The 15,806-nt window shown below is 40.5% G+C and overlaps 4 non-coding genes across 4 annotated transcripts; all 4 read left to right on the top strand.

Moving 5' to 3' along the window:
- The first annotated feature begins 516 nt into the window (after nucleotides 1-516).
- Nucleotides 517-589, top strand: TRNAT-CGU (transfer RNA threonine (anticodon CGU)). The gene has a single exon. It is a non-coding gene; the product is annotated as a tRNA-Thr (tRNA).
- A 946-nt stretch (nucleotides 590-1,535) lies between these two features.
- Nucleotides 1,536-1,608, top strand: TRNAT-CGU (transfer RNA threonine (anticodon CGU)). The gene has a single exon. It is a non-coding gene; the product is annotated as a tRNA-Thr (tRNA).
- A 947-nt stretch (nucleotides 1,609-2,555) lies between these two features.
- On the top strand, nucleotides 2,556-2,628 carry TRNAT-CGU (transfer RNA threonine (anticodon CGU)). Its single transcript has one exon. It is a non-coding gene; the product is annotated as a tRNA-Thr (tRNA).
- A 946-nt stretch (nucleotides 2,629-3,574) lies between these two features.
- On the top strand, nucleotides 3,575-3,647 carry TRNAT-CGU (transfer RNA threonine (anticodon CGU)). Its single transcript has one exon. It is a non-coding gene; the product is annotated as a tRNA-Thr (tRNA).
- The last annotated feature ends 12,159 nt before the right edge of the window (nucleotides 3,648-15,806 follow it).

Here is a 15,806-nt window from a genome sequence, read left to right as displayed (position 1 = left end):
AGAGGGTGCTGTGGCTTAGCTGTTTAAAGCGCTTGTCTAGTAAACAGGAGATCCTGAGCTCAAATCTCTGCAGTGCCTTGCTTTCCTCATTCCTAAATAAAAAATTATTTTCATTAAGTCGTCCTGCGATTCAATTAAATTAGAAAAGTCTGATTTATCTTTCGGTTGAACAGATCATCTTAAACCTAATAAAAACTGAAAGTGTTTTCAATATTATAGTAACAATACTGTGATTGCAAAATCAAAAATTTATTTCAATGAGCAAGAGGCTGATGAAATATGACCCTAGATTTGAGCAATATTGATGAATATATGTAAAACACTTATTTATAAACTATTCAAAATATGGGATTGAGTTTAAAATGTGTTCTTTTTTAATACAACATAGCTATTCTTGTTTACAGATTAGGAATCCTTGCTTGTTTAACATTAGAATACATATTAAGACACTTTAACACAGGCACAGAAGTTGATCACCAATACTAAATTAATGATCCCTTCTGTATCACTAAAGTAGGTGCTGTGGCTAAGTGGTTAAAGCGCCTCTCTCGTAAACAGGAAATCCTGAGTTCAAATCTCAGCAGCACCTTATTATTGGTCCTTACATGTAAAAATAATTTTCATCACGCAAATGTTTAATACATTTTAAAAAGAAAAGTGTTGTTCTGTGAACATTAGAATGGGTCATCTTAAATTGAAAAACTAAAAAACGTGGTATTGTGAAGATTTTCAAAGTAATGCTTTGAATGAAAAAGGGAAAAAAGACTGACAAAGAGCAAAATAGAGATAAAAAATCATTCTAGAGTTGAATTCAAGTAATGCATTCTTAAAGAAGGCATAATTAAAACATTTATGAACAGGATAAGCAATATATCAATGAGGTGTTTATCAATAGGATCAGTATCCTCGTCTAAACTATTTGAGTAGTGCGTTTTCGGAACTGAGAAATGATTATGAAAGTGAAAAACTCAGGTTTCTCTTGAACACCATATGGCAAACTGTTCGTTAAAGCATGTTCAAGAGGGTGCTGTGGCTTAGCTGGTTAAAGCGCCTGTCCAGTAAACAGGAGATCCTGAGTTCAAATCTCAGCAGTGCCTTGCTTTCCTCATTCTTAAATAAAAAATTATTTTCATTAAGTCGTCCTGCGATTCAATTAAATTAGAAAAGTCTGATTTATCTTTCGGTTGAACAGATCATCTTAAACCTAATAAAAACTGAAAGTGTTTTCAATATTATATTAACAATACTGTGATTGCAAAATCAAAAAGGTATTTCAATGAGCAAGAGGCAGATTAAATATAACCCTAGATTTGAGCAATATTGATGAATATATGTAAAACACTTATTTATAAACTATTCAAAATATGGGATTGAGTTTAAAATGTGTTCTTTTTTAATACAACATAGCTATTCTTGTTTACATATTAGGAATCCTTGCGTGTTTAACATTAGAATACATATTAAGACACGTTAACACAGGCACAGAATTTGATCACCAATACTAAATTAATGATCCCTTCGGTATCACTAAAGTAGGTGCTGTGGCTAAGTGGTTAAAGCGCCTGTCTCGTAAACAGGAAATCCTGAGTTCAAATCTCAGCAGCACCTTATTATTGGTCCTTACATGTAAAAATAATTTTCATCACGCAAATGTTTAATACATTTTAAAAAGAAAAGTGTTGTTCTGTGAACATTAGAATGGGTCATCTTAAATTGAAAAACAAAAAAACGTGGTATTGTGAAGATTTTCAAAGCAATGCTTTGAATGAAAAAGGGAAAAAAGAGTGACAAAGAGCAAAATAGAGATAAAAAATCATTCTAGAGTTGAATTCAAGTAATGCATTCTTAAAGAAAGCATGACTAAAACATTTATGAACAGGATAAGCAATATATCAATGAGGTGTTTATGAATAGGATCAGTATCCTCGTCTAAAGTAGTTGAGTAGAGCGTTTTCTGAACTTAGAAATGATAATGAAAGTGAAAAACTCAGGATTCTCTTGAACACCATACGGCAAACTGTTCCTTAAAGCATTTTCAAGAGGGTGCTGTGGCTTAGCTGTTTAAAGCGCCTGTCTAGTAAACAGGAGATCCTGAGCTCAAATCTCTGCAGTGCCTTGCTTTCCTCATTCTTAAATAAAAAATTATTTTCATTAAGTCGTCCTGCGATTCAATTAAATTAGAAAAGTCTGATTTATCTTTCGGTTGAACGGATCATCTTAAACCTAATAAAAACTGAAAGTGTTTTCGATATTATAGTAACGATACTGTGATTGCAAAATCAAAAAGGTATTTCAATGAGCAAGAGGCAGATGAAATATGACCCTAGATTTGAGCAATATTGATGAATATATGTAAAACACTTATTTATAAACTATTCAAAATATGGGATTGAGTTTAAAATGTGTTCTTTTTTTAATACAACATAGCTATTCTTGTTTACAGATTAGGAATCCTTGCTTGTTTAACATTAGAATACATATTAAGACACTTTAACACAGGCACAGAAGTTGATCACCAATACTAAATTAATGATCCCTTCTGTATCACTAAAGTAGGTGCTGTGGCTAAGTGGTTAAAGCGCCTCTCTCGTAAACAGGAAATCCTGAGTTCAAATCTCAGCAGCACCTTATTATTGGTCCTTACATGTAAAAATAATTTTCATCACGCAAATGTTTAATACATTTTAAAAAGAAAAGTGTTGTTCTGTGAACATTAGAATGGGTCATCTTAAATTGAAAAACTAAAAAACGTGGTATTGTGAAGATTTTCAAAGTAATGCTTTGAATGAAAAAGGGAAAAAAGAGTGACAAAGAGCAAAATAGAGATAAAAAATCATTCTAGAGTTGAATTCAAGTAATGCATTCTTAAAGAAGGCATAATTAAAACATTTATGAACAGGATAAGCAATATATCAATGAGGTGTTTATCAATAGGATCAGTATCCTCGTCTAAACTATTTGAGTAGTGCGTTTTCGGAACTGAGAAATGATTATGAAAGTGAAAAACTCAGGTTTCTCTTGAACACCATATGGCAAACTGTTCGTTAAAGCGTGTTCAAGAGGGTGCTGTGGCTTAGCTGGTTAAAGCGCCTGTCCAGTAAACAGGAGATCCTGAGTTCAAATCTCAGCAGTGCCTTGCTTTCCTCATTCTTAAATAAAAAATTATTTTCATTAAGTCGTCCTGCGATTCAATTAAATTAGAAAAGTCTGATTTATCTTTCGGTTGAACAGATCATCTTAAACCTAATAACAACTGAAAGTGTTTTCAATATTATATTAACAATACTGTGATTGCAAAATCAAAAAGGTATTTCAATGAGCAAGAGGCAGATGAAATATAACCCTAGATTTGAGCAATATTGATGAATATATGTAAAACACTTATTTATAAACTATTCAAAATATGGGATTGAGTTTAAAATGTGTTCTTTTTTAATACAACATAGCTATACTTGTTTACAGATTAGGAATCCTTGCTTGTTTAACATTAGAATACATATTAAGACACTTTAACACAGGCACGGAAGTTGATCACCAATACTAAATTAATGATCCCTTCTGTATCACTAAAGTAGGTGCTGTGGCTAAGTGGTTAAAGCGCCTGTCTCGTAAACAGGAAATCCTGAGTTCAAATCTCAGCAGCACTTTATTATTGGTCCTTACATCTAAAAATAATTTTCATCACGCAAATGTTTAATACATTTTAAAAAGAAAAGTGTTGTTCTGTGAACATTAGAATGGGTCATCTTAAATTGAAAAACTAACAAACGTGGTATTGTGAAGATTTTCAAAGTAATGCTTTGAATGAAAAAGGGAAAAAAGAGTGACAAAGAGCAAAACAGAGATGAAAAATCATTCTAGAGTTGAAATCAAGTAATGCATTCCTAAAGAAGGCATAATTAAAACATTTATGAACAGGATAAGCAATATATCAATGAGGTGTTTATGAATAGGATCAGTATCCTCGTCTAAACTATTTGAGTAGTGCATTTTCTGAACTGAGAAATGATTATGAAAGTGAAAAACTCAGGATTCTCTTGAACACCATATGGCAAACTGTTCCTTAAAGCATTTTCAAGAGGGTGCTGTGGCTTAGCTGGTTAAAGCGCCTGTCTAGTAAACAAGAGATCCTGAGTTCAAATCTCAGCAGTGCCGTGCTTTCCTTATTCTTAAATAAAAAACTATTTTCATTAAGTCGTCCTGCGATTCAATTCAATTAGAAAAGTCTGATTTATCTTTCGGTTGAACAGATCATCTTAAACCTAATAAAAACTGAAAGTGTTTTCAATATTATAGTAACAATACTGTGATTGCAAAAATCAGAAAGGTATTTCAATGAGCAAGAGGCAGATGAAATATAACCCTAGATTTGAGCAATATTGATGAATATATTGTGGTAAATAATTTAATTACCGGGACTGAATTTGATACGGAATCTAAATAAAATAGCTCAGTAAAATAAGAGGCAGAATCCGTGGTATAAGAGGTTTCTGAATGGGCTTTATTCCAAAATGGCCGACTCGAGTCGCGGCCTTCAGGTTCCGTCACCACGGGGGTTCAGGAAGTGAAGTACAATATTTTATTGACAGACAATCATTTTTATAGAATGTACATTACAATGAAACAAATGCAGAAGGCGTAACAATTGATAAGAAAGATTATAATTCACATGCGTAACCGAAAATGGGCGTAATGAGGAGTAAAAAGAAACATAATTGGTTATGATGTCACATATAGGTGGATCTATAAGATAATACTTGGCATAGATGCGCGCGCAGCAGCACGACGTGTGATTGACGTACAACTAGGGGGTGAAGGGGACTTGACACTTAGCTCTACATGTGGAGACAAGAAGTCTGGGGGGTCAAGTCAACCTAATCCCAAATCATATCTAACATCCTATGTTTAAAGAACTATGTTATCCACAAAGGAAGGACTCTCGGACAGAATCTATTCTATACTGGGTGTGTGTGCGTGTAAAAGCGTCTAAGTGTCTATATGAGATGCAAGGGGCAGAAACTTTCCATGGTAACAGGGCTATGAATTACTTGCATGAGGACAGAGAGGCCGGGCCCTTTGCTCGGTAGCTGAAGGAAATGTTTACCTAAACTACTAGACAGGAATGCATCGGCTGAGGAGCGAAGCAGATAACTCGAAGGTGAAATACGGTTCTTGGCAGGCAGGCAAAACTGGCCGAGGCAGGCACCGTTAGCCGCACAGGGAGTAGGACAAAGTTCATGGATACAGATGCGAACTCAAGCTGAAGCTGTCAGAGGCAGAGAGCAAGGAAAAGCTTGATGGCAGAATCGGGGCCTACTCGCCTGAACTGCAAAATGGAGTAACTGGGCCATATAAAGTCGGTGGCCTTTCATACTTAGGAATCGAATATCCAGCCCATTCATGGCGGATCTGACAGAGGACATGTTGACGGTGGACGCACATGTGTTTGCGTCTTAAAAACTGGAACTGGAGGGAACATACATGTACTTGTAACATGCATATAGAACCGTTGGGGTCCAAGATAGGGGACATAACTGATCGGAAAAATCCATGTTTCCACATTCCCTCCTTGTCCCCTACTTGCCCATCAAGAGACATCAATCTTCATTAATCCATCGATTTGTTCATGGAGCATCATTTCTTCTTCTTTCTTCTTCCGGGATCTTGAGTGAAAACCTTGATGTGGAATACACGATGTGGCACACAGACCACAAATCGCTGGTCCACATTGCAGGCATAAGCAGCAACTGAATAGTATAAGAAGGCCAATACCTAGGAAGGATAGAACTCTCCATCCCCAGGCTGATATCACACTCCAAAACCACCCGGACCACGTCCAAGTGCCTGGATTCTGGTGTATCTGGCTCACAATCTTATGAAGGCGAGTTATAGCTTTATATACAGATGGCGAATTTTCTGGTATGAATACGCAGCAGCTTGATCCGATGACCCTACAAGCTCCGCCCCTATCGGCCAGGATGACGTCAAGGACAAGACGATTTTGAAGAACAACAATCCTCATCGCAGATTGCTCCTCTGTCAAGTTGCCTAGGGCGGCAATAGTTTCATTCACTACAGCTTCAAGAGTCCTAGTTAATCTACGTATTAGCTTACTATTTGAAATCGTACCTATATAGGGAAAGATGCCTTTATTAAAATCTACGTACTTGTCCCATGCCGTCTCAGTGTAATCGACAATTGGGAGATCTCTCCGCTCTCTATTGTGTACTAAATGAATATTTCTGTAATAATCAGGAGGAGCTAGGAAAACAGGTGGCAAAAGGAATGCAATGTAGCAGGTACCATCCCAATCTAGAGGTAGACGCATATATGCAGTCTGACCACATATAAAGTAGGAGTGGCGAGAAGCTCTAAATGAAGATTTACCTTGATCACTGAATTCTACTATAGTAGTGCATTTACTATGGCCCATATGTATGGAACCAATTTTTCTTACACACAATTCACCTTTAGCTGGAAATACTGACATGGTGGGCAAAACTAGTTCAACTTCGGATTCGACATTCAGAATCATGAGGTTAGGTGTAAAATTACCTAGTCCATATACTTCATTTTCTAGATCAGTTCCTGTTCTTTTGGGGCGACCCTCCTTATCAGGGTAACAGACTTTGAGTAAAACTAGGTTCAGATTTCCCCATACCCAATGGTCTTGATAAACTGCTGTGTCTGAGTCTATGGAATTGATTAAACTAAACCATGCTCCACAGGAGCCATTATGTGTAAACGGATGTGGAAAGAAAGGCAAAACTCCCTTATAATTCTGATAGGGAGGGAGTCGGCCACACACCCAACAATTAGTAGCATTACTAGTCTGATGGGAATGATGTAACATACTAATGAAAGTGTTATTGCGCAGCGCAAGTCTATAGGACAATTCATGCGGGGGTAGGTCACTAAAAGAATGTTCATCAGTTATATTGAAAACATGTTTAGAAATAGGATAATATATATGCAACAATATACTTGCAGTGATTATTATAAAACTCAAGAAAAACAAAATTAATAACGTCACTATACAGTGGCTACGCAGTGATTTACAATACGCATGTCGTTTCAACATTTTTCGCGATTTTCCATGATTCAGGTCTAAGGGATACATGTCGAAGACAGATTCAACCGCTTCACCTTGGAGAGGACTTAAACAATCAAATCGTCCGACGGTTTAGGCCTGAGTTTCAGTTTATAAAGTTCCTGACTGTTGGCCTCAGCCAAAGGTAGTTTTGAGTCAATGGGTGAAGACACACGAGGTGGGCTATTTACATCCGAAGGAAGTCCATGAAATTTCTTGATATGACTTGAATGCACCCATCCTTTTCTGCCTTCGATCTTCACGGCTGTCCTTGTGGTGAGCAGGACCAATTTGGGTGTCTTCCACCTGGGCTCCAGCTGAGTCTTTCGGTCAAAATTCCTCACAAGAACGAGGTCCCCCGGAACTACATCATGGGGTTTCACCTCAGTGTTGTCGGGAAAGGCTGCAGCTACCTGTGAACGACAAGATTGTAGTGCAGACATCAAGGAAGCCAGGTAATCTGTCAGCATATTACAGTCAACATCAGTTATTTTACGGGGTATAGGCGTCCCCCACATATTTGGTGGTCTGCCAAAGATCACCTCATAAGGGGATAGCCCTGTTCGAGAGTGTGCTACCATTCTCATGTAAAAGAGTGCAACTGGTAAGGCTACCACCCAATCAACACCTTTCTCCCTACATATTTTGGACAATCTGATTTTCAAAGTTTGATTATGTCGTTCCACGAGACCTGCTGCCTCGGGGTGTCGGACACAATGGAACTTCAACTGATATCCTAGCAAGAGTGAAACATGTTTCATCAGTTCGGATGAGAAAGGCTGGCCGTTATCTGAATAGACAACACGTGGTAAACCATACCGTGGGAAGAATTCTCGAACTAGTTGCTTGGCAGTAGTCGGGGCAGTGTAATCTGATACTGGGTATGCTTCAGTCCAACGGGAAAGAGCACAGACAACTACGAGAACATATTTGAATCCTCGACATCGTTCCATCTGGATATAATCCATCTGGAGGACTTCAAAAGGGTGATCAGGAGGCTGAAATCCACCCTGCTCTACTGGGATGCTTTTACCTGGGTTAAACTGACAACATATCATACAGGTACGGACCTTTTGCTTAGCTGCTGCTCGTAAATGTTTGTTGAACCAAATGTGTTGAATGCTGTCTAGCATAGCTTTCTCTCCTAAATGCGCCGGACTGTGAATCGTAGTTATGATAGCTTGGACCATAGAGTCAGGAAGAAACCATACAGATTTCTCCTTCGTCATCCATCCCTGGTCTGTTTGGATCCCTCCTAGTTCAGTCCATTTCTTTATTTCGTCTGCTGTAGCATGTGTCTGTATGTCAATTACGTCAAGTGCGGGATCCTTAATCGTCATACAATGTGTCGGTGTCGGAACTATTGTCTTTGTCATGTCGGATGTGCGAGTCTGAGCAGTCTGTTTAGCTGTTCTGTCGGCTAAATCATTGCCTTGAGAAGTGATATCAGTAACCTTCGTATGTGCTTTGCATTTCATAATCGATATAGCAGTGGGCAGATGAATTGCGTCTAACAGAGCATGAATGAGGGACCCGTGCTGAATGTGGGTGCCATGAGAAGTTAAAAAACCTCTCTCTCGCCAAAGCACCCCGAAGTCATGTACAACTCCGAATGCATAACGTGAATCAGTGTATATGTTAACTTTGTTATTTGTGGCTTGAATACAGGCTTGCGTCAGAGCAGTAAGCTCTGCTGCTTGGGCTGACAAGGTATTTATACAGTTTGTTTCGACGACTTCAGTATCTGTTGTGACTGCATACGCGGCCACTAAATCTCCTGTACTTGTTCTCATACATGATCCATCTACATACAACGTCAGGTCTGGATCTAACAATGGAACGTCTGTTAAGTCTTGTCTGGGTTTCGTCGTTATTGTAATGACTTCAACACAATCATGAGCTAGTGGGTCTCAGGATTCAATGTATTACAACGTCTGATTTCTATATGTGGCTGAAACAATGTTAGTTCATACCCTGTAAGTCTTGCTATGGTCAAGTGTTGTGTTTGCGTTCGGTTCACAAGAACCTCTACTGCGTGTGGTACTTGTACTGTCAACGGATGTCCTAACACTATGGCATCGCTTTGTCTGATTGCTAAGGCTGTTGCTGCCACTGATTTCAGGCACGCAGGCAAAGCCTGAGCTACGGGATCTAATGTACTAGAGAAATAAGCACATGGCTTGCGTGATCCTGCTTGTTCCTGAGTGAGTACTGACAAAGCAGTACCTTCGCGTTCTGTAACAAAGAGTGTAAAATGTTTATAATAACATGGTGTCGCTAAAACAGGTGCTTGACATAGAGCTTTCTTTAAGCTTTCAAAAGCTAGTGTGTGTTCCTGAGTCCAAGGGAGGACAGTCGATGTGGCTGCCTCCTGCGTTGTCAACTGAATGAGCGGTTTTGCTAGAAATGCATATTGAGGGATCCACTGCCTACAGTATGAAGTGAGGCCTATAAAAGCCCGCACCTCCTTTTGCGTCTTGGGTATTGGCATTTTAGCAATTAACTGAATGCGGTCGGGTGTAAGCTGCCTCCCCTCCTTGGACAGCGAGTGACCAAGATAAACAACTCGCTGTACACAAAATTGCAGCTTAGAAGGGGATACCTTGTGCCCCTTTTCGGCTAGAAATTGTAAAACCGTCAGTGATGCTTTTTCACATTCAGGCTCGCTTCGGGCGGTGATCAGCAGATCATCGACGTATTGAAGCAGTGCAGTGCAAACTGGCATGTGTATACTGTCAAGTTCTCGTTTCAGTGCTTGGCTATAGATGCTGGGGCTTTCTGTGAATCCTTGAGGAGCGCGTGTGAATTTAAAGCTTCGTCCATTTAAACTAAATCCGAACAGATATTGGCTTTCCGGATCTATGGGGACGCTGAAAAAGGCATTCTTAAGATCAATTACTGTAAAGAATGTAGCTTGTGAATCAATGGCTGTCAGTAATGATGAGATATCGGGGACCACAGGAAATTGTGGCACAATGCATTTGTTTAATTCGCGCAGATCAATAACCAGTCGATATACTGGCGGGGCCATTGGATCAGTTCGTTTAAGAATCGGAATTATCGGAGAATTACATTCATTGGAGTCGGTTTCTACAACCACTCCTTGGGCAATAAGCTCGTCAATGATTTTCAGTAAAGCCACTACAGCATCTGGTGGTAACTTGTATTGTCGCATTCGTGGTAGTACCACTCCTGCCTTTAGTGTGACTCGATATGGTGTAATGTTCATGCAACCAACATCAGTAGGGCCTTGTGCCCATAAATGTGCGGGTAAAGTCTGCAATCGATGATCCATGTCTCTGGACACATAGTGACCTTTGAAATCACGTAAAAACAATCTTACTCCTTCCGGAGAACAACATATAATAGCCCCTAGAGCTTTCAGTGTCTTTATACCTAATACGTTTTCTGGGCATGATTTGGTAAGCAATAAATCTGTAGTTCGTGTCAAGGGACCAATCGTAAGTGGAAGTGGCTGTGATACTTCATTAACAATAGGTTTTCCTGAAAAACCAAGGGAAACATTTTGAGAGCCTGAGAGGGGTGCCCCTGGAACTTCACTACGTTTTATTGTGGTTCGACTTGCCCCTGTATCAAGTAAGAATTTTCTGTCTTGACCTAATAATTCACTGTGCACATAAGGCCCTTCTTGATCTACAGGGACCTCGATAAGGGGTAAGTCAACTTCCCTCTCTAGGCTGGTTCATGCGTAACGTTGATACTCAGGATATTCATACTGTGCGGTCTGATACATTTGTCGTGTTGTCGTTTGTGTGGCAGCAACAGGCAGCGCTGGTGCAGCTGGCACAAACTGTATGGGCTGTTGTGAGGCTGGCATGGACTGTTGCTGAGCTGGCATGGACTGTACATGCTGCGGAGCTCCTTGTTCATTCTGATCCTGTCTGAGTGGTCGTGGTCTTTCTTTTGCAATACCTACAGCGATATTACGCTTCAGGACTGGACAATCGTGTACATAATGACCTAGTTGTTTACAGTAATTGCATGTACCTTTTACAGGAACTGCTGACTCTCCGGAATGTGTCACACCCTTTTTGTGACCATCCGCTGGAACTGTCTGGGAAACTAGCATTTTCATTTTAGTGTCCTTCATACGTCTTTGTTCGTGTTCTTGTTCATCTCTAATTCTATTATGATGATACTGTAACATTTGTAACATTTGTGACGGAGTGTTACCTTGCCATGTACTCTCGAATTTCAATACTCTATTCTTCACTTGAGGTAAGGAATTTTCCACTAATTTTGTCACAAACAAATGTGGATATGACTCACTATTTGCTTTTATACCACTATTTATACCAAAACATTTTTCAAATCGGGCATAGAAATCGCTGGTGTCTTCATCTTGTTTTTGTTTACAGGCTGAGATTGCACCCCAATCTTCCTTTTTCGTAGTTAATAAACGTGGCAGTACCTGCACTAGTAAACCTGGTAGTGCTTTAACTTTATCCCCAAGCCCTGAACCTGCAGTTCGGTCTCTTTCTTCGGCTTCTAATGCTGTCCAGTCTATCTTTTGGTCTCCCACTTCCCACTCTTTTTCCTTAAGTTTTTCATAAATGCCAGCAGGCATTAGCACCTTTAATATCGTCATAATGTCAGGATAGGTATACTCTCCCATCAGTAACATGTCTTTAATTTCTCGGTGGAAACCCGCTGGGTCCTTGTCGTGACTGGGTACCACCTTTTTCATTCCCAACAATTCCATTTTAGATATGGGTGTATATACAAATACACGGTGAAACTGATTGTCCTCCCCTTTTATCGGGTGCACTTCTCGTAAAGGATTCTGTCTATCCATGTAATACGGCGTTCTTTCCTTGTTGGGCAGTGAGAAAGGATCTGGGCTTACAAAAAGAATGTACTGCTTTCTGGATACGAGTATTTCTTTAATTAACTTATTACCTGAACCTTTCCATCTATTCGTGAGTAATTCAGTTAATATGTCAGGTAAGGGACCAGGATCGGAATGTTGGTTCTTATATAATATAAGAAGTTGCTGAATCATGTAAATTCCAGCTAAACGCTGTTCATCTGGACTGAGGTTCAAAAACGTGTGTGCTACTGTGTCATCACCATATTTTCCGGGACTATCAATCCAATGAACGGCTGACCTAGCTAATTCTTGTTCATCCATAGAATCGAGGAGGTGGTAACCTCTTCGTTCTCGGAGTAGCTTGTCAGCAGCTTGGAACGAATGTTCAGGAGACCTCATATTTATTATAGGTGTCGGATAAGTTCTGTTATTATCTGGACATATTGAATGTATCGGATCAGTAAAACATCTAGTATTATTACAAGACCTTCCTCTACCTACATAGGCTATGGTGTCCGACTGTCTTACGGGATCCCCTGATTCGGGCGCCTCGTTTTGCTCAAACTCGTCTGTCTCCAATCTCTCTTCATGTATACGTTCTATTTCTTTCCTGATTTTTCGGCACATGGCTACTATACTTCCTTGTTTATCATGTCTTCCGTCTGATATATTCTGACTCCATCTCGTAAGAGTTTGCATTATTTCCGGGTTCACCCCCGGTCGGTCTTGATTTCTGATCACACAATTTACGAGAAAACGTAACAATTCCCCCTGTATCTCCACTTTCTGATATTCCATAGCTCTGTTAATGCATTCAGGATCTCTCCCTGTTTGGACAAAATGATATATGTTATCCAGATGCATAGTCATTCCTGGTAGCTTCCCTAAAAACGTTGCAGCTCGTCTAACACGCAACGATGCCAGGACCATTTCGTCCTCTTTGCCGGGCACCGGGTCATATCTACAATCTACTAAAAGGTCCTTAAGCATGCGAGTATTTATAAGTTTCGGCGTACGTGTATGTACTGGTTCTTGAAAAGTAAGTTTACTTATTCGGGGTGGCGTAGAATAAATGCTAGTAGCACCTCCGGTAGCCCCATCTGGGGTACTGGGCGCAAAAGGATTCGTTGAACGTACTACAGCAACTACAGGTGTGGACACAACTGTAGAATCGGCTGCGGGGACAGATACGGAAACAGATGTGCTTGCCGAAGCTTGTGTCGGAGTTTGTTGTTGCACAGATACAGATACCTGATCTTGACGTTGAACCCCCCCAGCAGACGGTCTATGTGGTGCGGGGTTAGCATACTCGGGAGCTGCGTCATCTAAATATGAGGAAAGAAAAACATCTTCTGCGGTTCTGGGATGTCCTTTAGGATGTACTTTTATTGGAAACAATGGGGGTGGCAAGTCCTTTGGTATCTCCGTAGTAGCCTTAGGTAATCCTTCGGCCAGAAGGGGATACATACCTTTCATAAGGGCATTTCTTTGTCTATCGGCTTGTTCTGCTTGTACTCGTGTACCTTCTTCAATCAATAGTTTTTCTCGGACTTTATTTGCACTTTCTTTACTTCTCTCTTCCTGCCTTAGTGCCTTTTCGGTACGTCTATGCGATTCTTTACGCCATAACTCAACAGCGTCTTTCTGTGACTGTCTAGCTTTCCTCTTCCACAACTCTTCTTCTACTTTCATAATGCACTCTGCATCCCAGGTCCCAGCTGCGGGCCACCTTTGACTTTCTGGTAATTCTTTGGTGTAGTCCACCCATAAATCAAGGAATAATATGGCGTCTAAGCCATGTTTGTGATACATGAAGTGCCCTGGAGTGTCCCTAGGAGGAATAGGAACTGCTTCTTCAAGTACCCCTTTTCTAGTAGTGATCTGTCTTAATTTCGAAAAGAGCGGCATATTGACAACTGATTCTGATACTTAAACTTGAACACACTTAGTACAAAAAGCACAATAATGAACAATCATTCATACCACAATATGCAGGACGTTTTAACACATTAAACATTGAACATTAAACATTTTAACCTTTAAAATGACCAACAATGATGATCGTCTGCACAACTAATCACCAAGCATAATTCTTGACAATAACTAGATACTTCGGAATACTTGATATACTGCTAAACAGTACATATACACTGCTGAAACAGTGCAGACCGGATTTGTGTACCCAAATCCGTCTTGACCGGCACAACCTATGTGCACGTCAGAACGCCTCCCCAGCAATGGTACTCACCGGGTAGCTCGGAACGGAAGGCCTCGAAACGGGACTGGACTCGACTCGACAACTCCGGAAAACTGCGGACATCGGACCCTCTGGACGTCGGGACTTCGAAATCTGGTGGGCCTCTGTATACCTCGGATCTTGCTCTCTCTCTGATAGGCTCTGGTCGGGATACTTCGCACTTCTCACCGCCTCGTCTGGGTTGATCGCAGCCTCAGTCGCCCCCGCTTGACCGGAGGGAGCTACAGGAAATCCTGCTGGTACGCGTTATGGTCCGTCCAGCTGTGGCAGGAGACCGGGCCTGCAACGCACCACCGGCGCGTGAGATGAGAAAGTGTCCCTGTTCGGGCGCCAATCATGTGGTAAATAATTTAATTACCGGGACTGAATTTGATACGGAATCTAAATAAAATAGCTCAGTAAAATAAGAGGCAGAATCCGTGGTATAAGAGGTTTCTGAATGGGCTTTATTCCAAAATGGCCGACTCGAGTCGCGGCCTTCAGGTTCCGTCACCACGGGGGTTCAGGAAGTGAAGTACAATATTTTATTGACAGACAATCATTTTTATAGAATGTACATTACAATGAAACAAATGCAGAAGGCGTAACAATTGATAAGAAAGATTATAATTCACATGCGTAACCGAAAATGGGCGTAATGAGGAGTAAAAAGAAACATAATTGGTTATGATGTCACATATAGGTGGATCTATAAGATAATACTTGGCATAGATGCGCGCGCAGCAGCATGACGTGTGATTGACGTACAACTAGGGGGTGAAGGGGACTTGACACTTAGCTCTACATGTGGAGACAAGAAGTCTGGGGGGTCAAGTCAACCTAATCCCAAATCATATCTAACATCCTATGTTTAAAGAACTATGTTATCCACAAAGGAAGGACTCTCGGACAGAATCTATTCTATACTGGGTGTGTGTGCGTGTACAAGCGTCTAAGTGTCTATATGAGATGCAAGGGGCAGAAACTTTCCATGGTAACAGGGCTATGAATTACTTGCATGAGGACAGAGAGGCCGGGCCCTTTGCTCGGTAGCTGAAGGAAATGTTTACCTAAACTACTAGACAGGAATGCATCGGCTGAGGAGCGAAGCAGATAACTCGAAGGTGAAATACGGTTCTTGGCAGGCAGGCAAAACTGGCCGAGGCAGGCACCGTTAGCCGCACAGGGAGTAGGACAAAGTTCATGGATACAGATGCGAACTCAAGCTGAAGCTGTCAGAGGCAGAGAGCAAGGAAAAGCTTGATGGCAGAATCGGGGCCTACTCGCCTGAACTGCAAAATGGAGTAACTGGGCCATATAAAGTCGGTGGCCTTTCATACTTAGGAATCGAATATCCAGCCCATTCATGGCGGATCTGACAGAGGACATGTTGACGGTGGACGCACATGTGTTTGCGTCTTAAAAACTGGAACTGGAGGGAACATACATGTACTTGTAACATGCATATAGAACCGTTGGGGTCCAAGATAGGGGACATAACTGATCGGAAAAATCCATGTTTCCACAATATGTAAAACACTTATTTATGAACTATTCAAAATATGGGATTGAGTTTAAAATGTGTTCTTTTGTAATACAACATAGCTATTCTTGTTTACAGATTAGGAATCCTTGCTTGTTTAACATTA

This window comes from Triturus cristatus, chromosome 8, assembly GCF_964204655.1.
Source record: "Triturus cristatus chromosome 8, aTriCri1.1, whole genome shotgun sequence".
In the NCBI taxonomy this organism is placed as follows: domain Eukaryota; kingdom Metazoa; phylum Chordata; class Amphibia; order Caudata; family Salamandridae; genus Triturus; species Triturus cristatus.
This window is presented reverse-complemented; position numbering and strand designations above follow the sequence as displayed.